Source organism: Choloepus didactylus, chromosome 1, assembly GCF_015220235.1.
Source record: "Choloepus didactylus isolate mChoDid1 chromosome 1, mChoDid1.pri, whole genome shotgun sequence".
Lineage (NCBI taxonomy): Eukaryota > Metazoa > Chordata > Mammalia > Pilosa > Megalonychidae > Choloepus > Choloepus didactylus.
The window spans coordinates 127,272,829-127,285,767 of NC_051307.1; the positions used below are offsets into that span (position 1 = coordinate 127,272,829).

At 36.9% G+C, this 12,939-nt stretch overlaps 1 long non-coding RNA gene and 1 pseudogene across 1 annotated transcript in view; both read right to left on the reverse strand.

Annotated features, from left to right (window-relative positions):
- Positions 1-12,939, reverse strand: part of LOC119527283 — a 313,428-nt gene that overhangs the window by 26,907 nt on the left and 273,582 nt on the right. The gene's annotated exons all lie outside the window — the stretch shown is intronic.
- On the reverse strand, positions 4,823-6,898 carry LOC119527278 (annotated as a pseudogene).

Below are 12,939 nucleotides of genomic sequence, written 5' to 3' on the forward strand. Positions count from 1 at the left end.
TCCCCTCCTCCCCTCCATTGTTCACTTACTTTTTTTTAATACAGTTTAATTGAGATGTATTCACATACCCTACAGTCATCCACTGTGTATAATCAATTATTCACAGCACCACCATATATTTTTGCATTCATCACCAGAATCAATTTTTAAACCTTTGCCTTACTCCAAAATAAAATAAAGGCAAAGAAGAACAGCTGAATCTTTCTATCCCCTCCATCCCACCATATTCTTTATCTAATTTTTGTCCCCATTTTTCCACTCTATGTCCATACACTGGATAAAGGGAGTGAGAACCACAACTTTTTCACAATCACACAATCTCACTGTGCAAGCTACATAGTTATACAATCATCTTCAAGAATCAAGGTAACTGGGTTGCAGTTTGACAGCTTCAGGTATCTCCCTCTAGCAGTTCCAACACGCTAAAAACTAAAAAGTGATATCTATATAGCACATAACAATACCCTCCAGAGTGACCTCTCAACTCCATTTGAAATCTCTCAGCCACTAGAACCTTACTTTGTTTCATCTCTCTTCCCCCTTTTGGTAAAGAAGACACTCTCAATCCCACAGTGCTGGGTCCAGACTCATCCCCAGGAGTCATTTCCATGTTGCCAGGGGGGATTTACACCCCAGGGTGTCATGTCTCATGTAGCGGGGAGGGTAGTGAGTTCACCTGCCAAGTCGGCTTAAAAAGGGTGGGTCAGGGAACATCTGACAACAAAAAGGCTCTCTGAGGGGGAATCCTGGGCTTAGCCTCTTCCTTGCAGCAATTAGCCTCACAAGGGAAAGCCCCCCAGATCAAGAGCTTGACCAACTAAATTGAGCCACTGTTTTTTAAAACAGATTTCCAGTTAAAATGGGGGGGGGGGGGGATTAGCAAGTTTATTCCTTTACCCTCTTTTGTTACATTTCTATTCCTACATTTTTGTGTTTGTTAACTTTACTCTGCATCCCAAATACAGTTATTTTGTTTCTTACACAATGACACAAGTAGAAACACATATACTGTAAAAGATCCAGAATGTACAGTAGAAAGGAGAAGGAAAAAAAAAAAATCCACACATGATCCCAACACCCATGTCTAACATTTTGGTGTTTCCTCTTGGGCTTTTTTTATTCCCCATTGTTCTGGTTTGCTAATGCTGCTGTTGTGCAAAATATCAGAAATGGATTGATTTTTACAAAGGGGGTTTATTTGGTTACAAAGTTATAGCCCTAAGGCCATAAAAGTGTCCAAACATAGGCGTCAACAATAGGGTACCTTCACGGAAGAACACCGATGGCATCAGGAAAACCTCTGTCAGCTAGAAAGGCACAGGCATGTGGCTGGCATCTGCTCCAGGGTTCTGGTTTCAAAAGTGCTTTCTCCCAGGATGTTTCTCTGTAGGCATCTGGGGGTGTTCTCTTGTTTTCTCCCATACAAACTCTGGAATAGCAAAAGTCTACTTTCAATAGTCATCTCCAAAATATCTCTCTTGGCTGCAGTACTGAGCACCTTCTGTCTGAGTTTTTATAGGGCTCCAGTAAACTAATCAAAACCCATGTGGAATAGGCAGGGCCACACCTCCATGGAAATAATCTAATCAAAGTTATCACCCACAGTTGGGTGGGTCACATCTCCATGAAAACAACCTAATCCAAAGGTTCCAACCTAATCAACACAACTGCCACAAGACTGCATTAAAGAACATGGCATTTTGGGGGACATAATACATCCCCACTGGCACATCCATCTTCTTACATGTGTAGTTGGATTATACTATAAATATTTTTGCATTTTATTCTTTCCATTTATAATAAGCACCTCCATTATAAATATTTTAATGGCTACATAATAATCCATCATGTGGATAAATCATCATTTACTTAATGATTTCCATACTGAGAGCAGGTTAACACAACAATGAAAGCCAATCTACAGAAGGAAATGAGTACCACATAAGAAATGTCCTATACAAGTAGAAGCTTATGCTATTTAAGAATTAGCTGTCCTCTCTGCTTTTGTTTGCATTTGTAAAGCACGGCACAGACTGAAGACTCTGTACCAGGAGAGAAAAGGTGATTTCCCAGCGCCTTATCCCTACAAAAGAGAAAAATCTCCACGGGAGTACGTCACCTTCTGCCACAAACACAGAAGAGATGTCTATGAAGGCAAAGTATTGTCATTATCTCCATTTTAGAGATAAGGAAAAAATACTCAAGATTTTTTTAAATTTCACTAGGTACATTCCTAAAAATATGTAAGCAAGTTAATTTTTAGTTTCATTTTTTTACAAAGGATGCCACTTTGCAAAAGGACATAAAACTATAATCTCCCTTTAGTTTTAAAAATGCGTTACATAAAATAGTTAGAAGGCAGAATGTTTCAACCAATTAAACATTCTGGTGAGTATGGAATTCCCATGCAATACTCTATATAGATTACAAATTTTCAAAGAATTGGATTATAAAGAAATGTAACAAAATTTATATTAACCATAACCTTTTAAAAACTATAAGCCATAACTTTTTCTTTTATGATTCAGAAACAGATTTCCTATTGCTGCCATTCTCATCAGAAGCCTGTTTCCCACTGTGCTATAGATGTGCACTGGGATTGCTAATATGTGTCTCACCTTCCTACAGTCTGAACTGTTCCTTCCTCGGGATGCCTCCAGCCCTATGCTTATGCCTCTTTGATAGCTCTTTAAACTGCCTTGCATTATATAGTCATTTTGTTAAGTTCATTGGTTTCATTGTATTTGGAGTTTCTATATGGCACAAACCATTACTTGCAACCTATACTGTGTCTAGCAGAGTGCTTTGCACGTGGTGAGCATTCAAATATATACTTTGTTTCAAACCCATTTCCCCCCAAAATGGGCTTGAAGTGTAAAAAAACATTTATAGGAACTGTAAATATTGTATCATTCTTAGTAAATTACACAAAAATGTAATAGAAGCTTAATAAATATCTAAACTTTGATGAGAAATTTACTGACTGCTTACTCTATTGCAGATACCATGCTAAATGCTAATAAAGTTCTCACAGTTCTCTTCAAGGGAAAGTCCACCCTGCAAAGTCTCAGCCTTTGCTTGCATTGTTCTACCTTGTGATCTGATCTTCAAGTTTATAGTAAACAGAAACTACTCACAGGACTGATAAAAGAATAAAAGGAAGCAGAGATAAGTTACTATGAAATTAAAGAAACAAAATAGAGTAAGAATTTATCTTTTTAAACTGGAAATCTTTCTATCTTTCCTACAAACATCAGACTAGTTCAGAGTAGGGTGAGCCCAGGGCATAAATACCAAAAAGTCAGAAAGCAATGGACTTTGGCCTCTTGGTTTCTAACAGGGGTGGGGGAATCTGGGAGAAGGATGAAGCTCCCACGATCCTTCACAATTCACACAGAAATGCTGTGTACCCTAGCTGCTATGCCATTTTTAGTTTTATTCAACTCTCTCTGGATATAGACACATAAGGAGACACCTATTTCAAAAATGCAAAGTGAAAGTGGATCAAATATTCAAATTTGCACAGGACACTTCCTCTAAAACACTAAAGTTGCTGGAGGTTGATTCTGACGGCTTCCTCTGACTAGGCAAGAGCAATTTAACCGTTAAATCTCAAGGTCTTCACGACTATTCCTTAAAAAGATTTATCTGGGGTATCTCTGGGAGAGTCATAAAGTTTCATTCAAACACAGCTGAAGTAAACTCAGGAAGTGACAAAAGATATTGCAAGGGGAACAACAAAAGTGATTTTGTAAACAAACACATGACAGAGATAAAACCACTATTACAGAACTTCTGTAAAACTGGTAGAGAAGTTGCTTTCTAACTCTGAATCAGCAGAAAATGGCCTTTTACTCTAATTTGAAGTAATATAGAGTAATTTTCTCATCCACCACAATATTGTGAAAGAAATCTGAGGCAAAAGGCACCAAACAATTCCCAATGCAGGGAAAGACTGACATTGACTTTCATTATCTCCTAAAATCCATCCAAGCATGCCCAGGAAAGGGAGAACAGCACACAGAGTCAACACACACAAGTATCTATTTGTGTGAAACCATTTTACTGAAACAAGGCAAGTAATGCGCTGTAAATGTTGTAGGGTAAAGGGATTTATTTTTCCTCTACGAAATATGTGCAGCTCAAATGTGTTCTAAGATTACTGTTTATAACTAAAACAATTTAAAAAGTGAGGTCTTAACCAAAAAGTCTTTATGTGACATTCAAAACAATATTAAATACTTTGGATGGCCAAAAGAGCTAAACTGTCCACCCAAATGCTGTAAAACAGGGACCTGTTTTCAGCAGGTAAGCTTATACACAAGTAAGAATCCCTTACTTGTACATAACATTGTCCGTTTTTGTTTTGTTTTAAGATAGTATAAAACCCCATTCCCTACAGAGTTAGTTTGTAAAGCCTCTGTGACCCCATGGAAATGTGTACATATCTCCACCAGAGCTATTTACATTGCACTCTAAACACACATATACACACGGCCTCTCACTAAGTTGTGAGTGCCTTGAGTGAAGAGGTTATGGCTCATTCATTTTTGTCCACAGTGATATGCAGTAGGCATTCATTAATTTTTTTGCATGGATGCTAAATGGAAATGATTTTACCACACTGCTACTGCTTACATTTCAAACATTCCCACCATGAAATAAAAATAAAAATTCCAAGTTGCTACTAAGTTTACTGTGTGGCTTCCAAAATATACTGCTTCTGGACTTTTTAATGTAAACCAACATTCTTGAAATACCAATTTTCAGAACACTGAAACAAATATAGCATTTTCCTAGGAATGGAAAACTTGCTTGGTAGTTACTTCATTTTTTTCCTCTTTTTCAAAAGTGCCTCTTGTAGTGTGGTGCCATCTGTTTTTCTCTAAAGGAAGATTTGTTATTATTATTTTTTTTTACCAGACATTATAGTTATACAGCATCATCATAAAGTCCTTCTGTTTTTTCTTCTCTTTATTTGTGGAACTGGAAAATGGATTCATTTTAGTTTTCTTCCTCACAAATTCTTTCTGGTTTGTCTTTCCAGCCATGGCAGGTGCTAGTCTTGTCTCCTTGCCAGACTCGGGCTTTTTATGAAGGCACTCAGTGTCCTGAAGTGAAAGTAAACTTGCCCCTAGGTTCTTCATCACTGTCAATTTCGATGTATTTCCTCTTTTCTGCTTTCCTAGGGGCAGCACTGAGTTCTTTCCTCATTTGGGCCATGTGGGTTTTCTGGAAATCTTCCTGAGTTAAATCCCAGCTTGTACTGATGGCTGTAGCTTTGGCTTTTTACTCTGCCATGGGCATGCTGTTTGGCTTCTTGGAAATTCCACATTCTTCATCGGAAGAGTGGTGCATGTCCACCCATTCACCATCAGTATCCTCTTCCTTGCTGAGACTGGCACTTTGCCACTCATCTTCATCGACTTCAGGATCCTCTTCCTCTTTCTTAATTTCCAGAACTTCTGCTCCTGAAATATAATCTTTTGCATCCAATTCTCCATATTCTTGTATGCTTGCTTTAATCAAAGCTTCTATAGACTTGCTCGAGAATTTATTCTGCAACACCTGAGAATTTAGTGTATGGGAGAGCTGAATCAAAGTTCTAGCAGGCATCATCACGTTCTCATCTCTGTGTGTTTCATACTGGGCCAGGTCTTGGAGATGTTCTTCATTCATGGCTAGAGGGCATTGTGTTGTTATCTCTTTTATAGCATCAATTCCTACTGTCATGACTTCTCTAGGGTTCTTTTCAGTAACAAAATTGTTGGCCACAGTCATGGGTGATGACTGAATGATCTCTGGGGGTACCAGATGATGAAATGCTTGAGTAGCAAATTTGCACAAGGATCTTTGTTACTCTGTGGTGAGGCTGCAGAAACCTTTGTACAAAGGGATAGAAATTAAAGACAAAAAGCTCAGAAATGCCCACCAATCTGGCGATAAGGTTCATGAGCATCATCTTCACTGCAGACCCCTCCTTAGAGCTCTCTAGCTTGTTTTTCTTTTTCTTTTTTTAGTAGCTTTTCTGCAAAATCTAGGGGATCAAGTGAATAGCTGAAAAGTTAAGCACTTCTGGCTTTTTCTTCTTCTTTTATTTCTTGAGCACTTTCATCACCGTTTCCAACCTTTACTTGTGAGTGGAGCTTTTTTTCCCTGTGGTATACTGCACTAGCAAGTCTCTTGCTATTGTTCCTTTATCTTCAGATTCTGAGTCACTGTCCTGTTTCTCCTCTTCTTTTTTCCATAGGAAGCACATCAAAGCAGCATCTAATATCTTGGTGACTTTGGAAAAACATGCAATTGTGATGATATTGACAGTTTTGGCATCATTCCAGATGTTTCTTTTGTGGAATTCAATTATCACATCCAAAGATATCTTGGATGTAGTTGCATTGCTGCCTCCTAAAATGGTGTACATGAAATTCTGCAATATTGTATTTGCTTTATTGTTCACATGTTTTGCATTTATATTCTTGATATCAGTCACAATATGAGTGTATAAAGTCTTTTCACAGAAGTTTATCATGGCAACACAGAAATTCAAAGAAGTCTCTACAAAACTTGATGGACTGATGAGATTCCTATTTCTGAACAAAATCAAAGCTTTGCAAAATGTCATTCAAAGATCTGGATCCAAGACAGTGTAACAGAGCAGTTCTTTCAACTCTTGAGAAAAATTACTTAAGTGTTCTAGGTAGCAGTGACCAATCTGAACCATAAACATCACCAGCTCTGCCAGTTCTTTCCTGGGTTTATTTGGTTGTAATTTGAAAATCTTCACATTGGATTTGTAGTAATTATATTGCTGCAGAAACTCCTCCACATAGGTCAGCACTTCCCACTTGATCAGATTCTGTAACTGAGGCAGGCTGTTGAACAGCTTGTTGTTCCTGCTAGATATGTTGACTGCAGACTGGCTCCACAAAGGCGGCCATACCATTTTGGCTATGGCTTAGAACTGTGGTTTCTGCTCTTACTATTTATTCACATTTACTCTGCTCTCAACAAGTAGATATGATCACTCTCTCCCTTGTACCCCCATTATACCTCCTGCATATTCCTATCATGGCAATTTATTTATTTACTTTTTCTACTAGACTGTAACCTTGAAATAATGACAATATCTTACCTCTCTTTGTGTCTCTTTCATAGCAACGGCATATGCTAGTAATTACTACATCAGTTGATAGATGAATGAATGAAGCAACAACTAAGTTTTATTAAAGTACAGCTAAGTAGGGTTGTACCCTAAAATCTGGGCTTATCTGGTCCCTTCTATTCTGGCAATTTGGCACTGATTTTGGGCAAGGATGAGAAGAAAGAAAAAATACAAGGAGTTCAGATACCCCTAAACAATGAAGAACTGGAAATCTATGAAGTTCAATTATATTATACTTTTTTGCCATGGCACCCATAAATGGCATCACTTTCTCAACGTGTAAGAGAGGAACTTCATGTTTCCAACTCCTATATACAACTCAATCAGTGATTTTGGTTGAGTTTCATTACTACCAAAAAGAGAATATAGGTAGAATAATTTATTATAAAATCACTGTTAATGGAACTGGATTCAGCTCCCCATGTGAGCACATATTTTTCATTATATACAAAAGACACAAGCAGCTGTATTGGAATGAATAAATTTCTATGCAGGCATGAAATGAGAACAAGAAAAACAAGTTCTATGATTCAACAGCTGGAGACCATAAAGCCAAGAAAACGTGATGCATCATAATAAAGATAGATATATACTGACCACTTGCATTTTAAAAAGACTGGTCACTGAGTTAGAGGCACCTCTAACCTAGACAACCTTCAGAATAATACTTCTAATATTTATTTTTCATACTGCCCCCTTCCTCCACATTCAAACCTTCATGCTCATTCCCCTCCAACAGTGAGGACTTTCTCTGCTATAGATGAAAGTAGGCTAATATATAGGCCCAGATAGTACAAGGAAGATTGCTGGAACCGACTTATTTATTCCCATATGAAGAGCCATTTTATTATACAGGTCAAATGCAACTTTGCATATACTTCAAATTAAACCATTCGCACTGACTTCTTTTTGGGAACATCTATAATGTGCCAGCATTGTGCTAGTTGCTAGGAAAACAAACACAAATAAAACGAGGTAAAGTAGACATCTAAGCAAATGATAGTATAAAGTGTAAGAATATAGACAGATGAAAAATATCCAGAGGTAGCATTATAGATGGAATGATTAAAATTAGAAAAAGTAGAAGCTTAACTGTGTTGGTTTTCCAAATGAGGTTGTATTTGATTGTCACTTGAAAGATAGGGCTTAAGCTGATGGATTAAGGGTAGGGGTGTTATAGAAGATAGAAGACTATGTCTAAAGATCCTAAGGATTCACGTGTGAGCATGATGTGTACAGGAGAAATACATAATTGTGTACTGAACATAATTTCATGAATTTGTCTCAGCAATATCATTTCCAAAGGCCAATATTATAAAAGATATATTCTGTTTATTTTCTTCTAGTTCATTTAAAGATGGACTGGATATACTTCAAATTAAACCATTCTTACTGACTTCTTTTTGGGGACTTCTATAATGTGCCAGCATTGTGCTAGTTGCTAGGAAAACAAACACAAGCAAGATTTATTTTGATCAATAAAACCATATTATTTTAGAATAGAATATTACATTTTAAAAGATTTATTTATATTTATGAAGTTATATCAAAATTACATCATCATTTAGTCACATATAAACTAAACAATGGGATATAATTGATTTGGGGTTGTAACATTCTATCAAGCCAATGATTCAGAAAATGAAACTTTCTTCAGTGAGTCAGAAGTAAACTAAATCTTGGAAGTAATTTTGAAAGAGGGGAGGCATTGACATTTTAAAATATTAATTGCAAAATTGGAATTTTGCTTATGGACATTTAGAGGGAAAATCAATAGTTTTTTTTCATATTATTGTTTTTTTAAAGAGAGTTATTTCCTCTTGTTCTCTATATGACTCTTTCTTTAGCATCTGTAGTTGTTCTTCTGATACATAACTTAAAGTCTTTACTGAATCCAATTACTGAAATAATGTTATGGTGGTTCTACATACTGGAAATAATTTGTAGTGAGGTAGAATTCTGTAAATAATAAACAACTTTCTTCAAGGCCCAGGTCTAATGTGACCTCTGTTTGGTAGCTATTTCTAAGGGAAAGAGGTATTGGATTTTCTAATCTGTGATTCCACATAAAATTTATATATCTGTTTGGAACTCAGAGCATAAAATTACAGCTATTTATTTTCATGTCTATCTTTTCATAGCCTGAAAGCTCTTAGAGGCAGCAGAGAGACTTAATTATTTCTGATTTCCCAGCACCTGGAGGAGTGTGTGACAATACTCAGGGTAAGTTCATTAAATGTCTGACGGATTGATTTGGATTGAGTTGAAATTTATAAGGGGAAGAAAAATAACTTTTAGAGGCAAAATTGGTGATTGTGACCTGAGGAATGACTTGCAAAGTATAATTTTGGAGCCCCTTAAAATGTAGAAAAACTGCATATTTCAATAAATGCTTAAATCAAAGATTGCTTTTTCATTACTGTTTCAGAGTAAACACCCTGCAATGCATGTTAGCTATAGCATGGCCAGGCAGACTACTCAAAGATGAAACAGCAAAACAGATGTTATGTAAGTCAGAAAGACTGGCAAGAAAAATTGAAATAAATGGAAAAGTATCACTACCATCCCATCCCCTAAGATGGTCATTGTCCAAAATTTCAGTTACTCTCAAAGAGTATCTTTAAAATGGAAATATTGATGAGAACTAAAATTGAAATGCAAATGGATTAGTCCTCCTTTGATAACTTAAATGAAATTTAACATTGACTCAAGGAAATAATGAAAAGAAAATGAAGGTGTGAGCTTCAAAGTAAGGTTCATAAAGCAAAAAGTTTCTGTGGGATAAATAGCCAGCAACTGTCTGGAACAACTGTTTGGGGGACTTTGGTGACAAGACACATGTCATACATCAGTCTGGAAGGGGTGGAAGGGCTGAGATCACAGCACAGAGTTATAAGTAAGTCTCCCAAATTGTGGAGGCTGGTGCCCCTCTTCTACTAGCACAGCATGCCAGTCTGCAATCACCTCCCCATGGGAAAAAGCAGCAATTTCTGCTAGGAGTAAGGGAAGGTAGCTCAACCAAGCCCCAAAGGTGGATTTAATTAACAAACTCAGACTGCTGAATGTAAGTTCTGAGCACAGATAAACCCAGAGAAAGCATGAAAGGTACCCAGAGCTCTCTCCATGGCAGAGAGGAGACAGGACTGATGGGTAAAAACAAGCCAAAACAAAACAAACAAAAAACCCCAAACAACCAGAGGTGTGTGAAGTTTGCTGGATGCAGAATACTAGAAAAAGGTTGTGTCCCAAGGAAAGTGACACATAGAACTGGGTACCAACACTCATTCTTGATTGATGAACCAGGGGCCTGGGGACTGGCACTGAAAAGAGGTTTTTTTTTTTTTCAGCATAAAGTAAGCAACAGCCTTTTTCAGTTGTCAGCACTGCCCCAGGCAAGGGCGGAGTTACAGAATATCTGAGAGACAAAGTAACTAGTCAGGTGAAGAAGAGAATTCCCTGAAGGGAATATCTTCCCAAAGAAAGGGGGTGGGAAGGGCCCAGTGCAAATGGTGGCTCTCATTCAGAGAGTCTAGGAATCAGGGGCTGGAAATCATAAACAGTTTAAGCCTGTCCTCTGCCTCAGCCTCAGTATCAAACAGGCCCCTGGCAGAGACAGGGTCTGCTGAGAATTAAAGGCAGTGTGCACTTTGCACCAGTAGGGGCTGTGGTCTCACAAGGGCCACCTGCTGGGCAGGATAGGAAAAAGCACAGAATCAAGAGGCTTCCTAGGAAAGAACCTGCTGAATTAGATCCCCAGGGAAACTTGATGCTGATTACATACTCTTCCTGAGTCCTGGGCCTTTTTTGTCTGGGAAAATTTGATTGGGGTCAATCCTGTCTGGGAGACCATACTCAAAACAAACTTCCAGATAGAGAGGGCAAGAACCAGAAAAAAAAAAAAAAAAAAGAGAGAGAGAGAGAGAGAGAGTGCTAAAATATTTTGATCCATTACACAGAAGCTATATTAGAGGTCTAGAATATATTGAACTTAATGTGAAAGAACAGATAGAGAAGAAAGCCCAGCCAACAAGGAAACCCATAGAAAAAGAGAAAAATCAACCTCCAGAATAAACAAATCAAGGAAATCAGATGCTTATACACTAGAAAAATTCACAAATCATACCGGAAAGCATGAAGATAGGGATCAGTCAAAGGAAAAAAACTAACACTAGCAAATGGGATATAGGAGTTGAAACAACTACTTAAAGATGTTCAAAGAAATCTTCTAAATCAAATCAATAAGTTGAAGGAAAATGTGGAAAAAGAGATGAAGGATACAAAGAAGACACTGAGTGACCATACAGAAGAACTTGAAAGCTTGCAAAAACAATTGGCAGAACTTACAGGAGTAAAAGTCACAATAGAAGAGATGAAAAGCACAATGGAGACATACAACTGCAGATATGAAGAGGCAGAAGAAAGGATTAGTGAACTAGAGGACATAACGTCTCTAATCCTACATACAAAAGAACAGATAGGAAAAAGAATGGAAAAATATGAGCAGGATCATGTAGAACTAAATGACAACATGAAGGGCACAAATATATGTGCTGTAGGTGTACAAGAAGAAGAAGAGAAGGGAGAAGGAGAGGAAAAAAGTAATGGAGGAAATAATCATTGAAAATTTCTCAACTCTTAGCAAAGACATAAAATTACAGATCCAAGGAGCATAGAATATCCCAAACAGAATAGATCTGAATAGACCTACTCCAAAACACTAATCAGATTGTCAAATATCAAAGACAAAGGGAGATTTCTGAAACCAGCAAGAAAAAAGCAATCCATCACATGCAAGGGAAGTTCAATAAGACTATGCAAATTTCTCAGCAGGAATCATAGAGGTGAAAAGGCACTGTAAGAGACAAACTGACAACTAAGAGTTCTATATCTGGCAAAACCATCCTTCAAATATGAGGAAGAGTTTAAAATCTTTTCAGATGAGCAGGCACTGAGAGAGTTGTGAACAAGAGACTGACCCAACAAGAAATTCTAAAGGGAACAATGCAGGCAGATAGAAAAGACAGGAGAGAGAGGTTTGCAGAAAATGTATAAATAAAGACTGTCAGGGAGTGTAAATAGAGAGGAGAAAAAATAAGATTTGACACATAAAATCCAAAAGACAAAGTGTTAGGAGAAAATACTGCCTTTACAGTAATAACATTAAATATTAATGGTTTAAACTTCCCATCAAAAGACATAAACTGGCAGAATAGATTGAATATAGGACTCATCTATCTGCTGCATACAAGATACACACTTTAATCCCTAAGGGCAAAAATAGGTTGAAAGTGAAAGGCTCTAATAAGATATATATATATATATATATATATATATATATATATATATATATATATATATATATATTTGCAGTCTTCAAAAACTGATTCCTCTTTTTTTAATGTTAGTTATCAAAAAATTAAAAAAAAATAAAATAAACATTTCAAACAAAAAAGGAATAAGAAAAAACAAATTACCTAAAATAACTATATTGCTTCCAACCTGGTCCTATCCTACCCCAAGAAAATAAAAAAAACTGTAACCAAAGGAACAGGAAAAGCAAATTATCTAAAATAATTACATTGCTGTAAACTTGTTTCTACCACACCCACAAAAATTAACAAACCATAGTAATTCCTGAGCATTCCCATAACATTAAATTTACCCTCCATAACTTATCTATTCTTATTAGATTATCATTACCCCTTCACTAGTTGCTGTCTGTCAGTATGTCCCCTACATGCTACAATATAAACCATTTATTTACATTTTCCACAGAG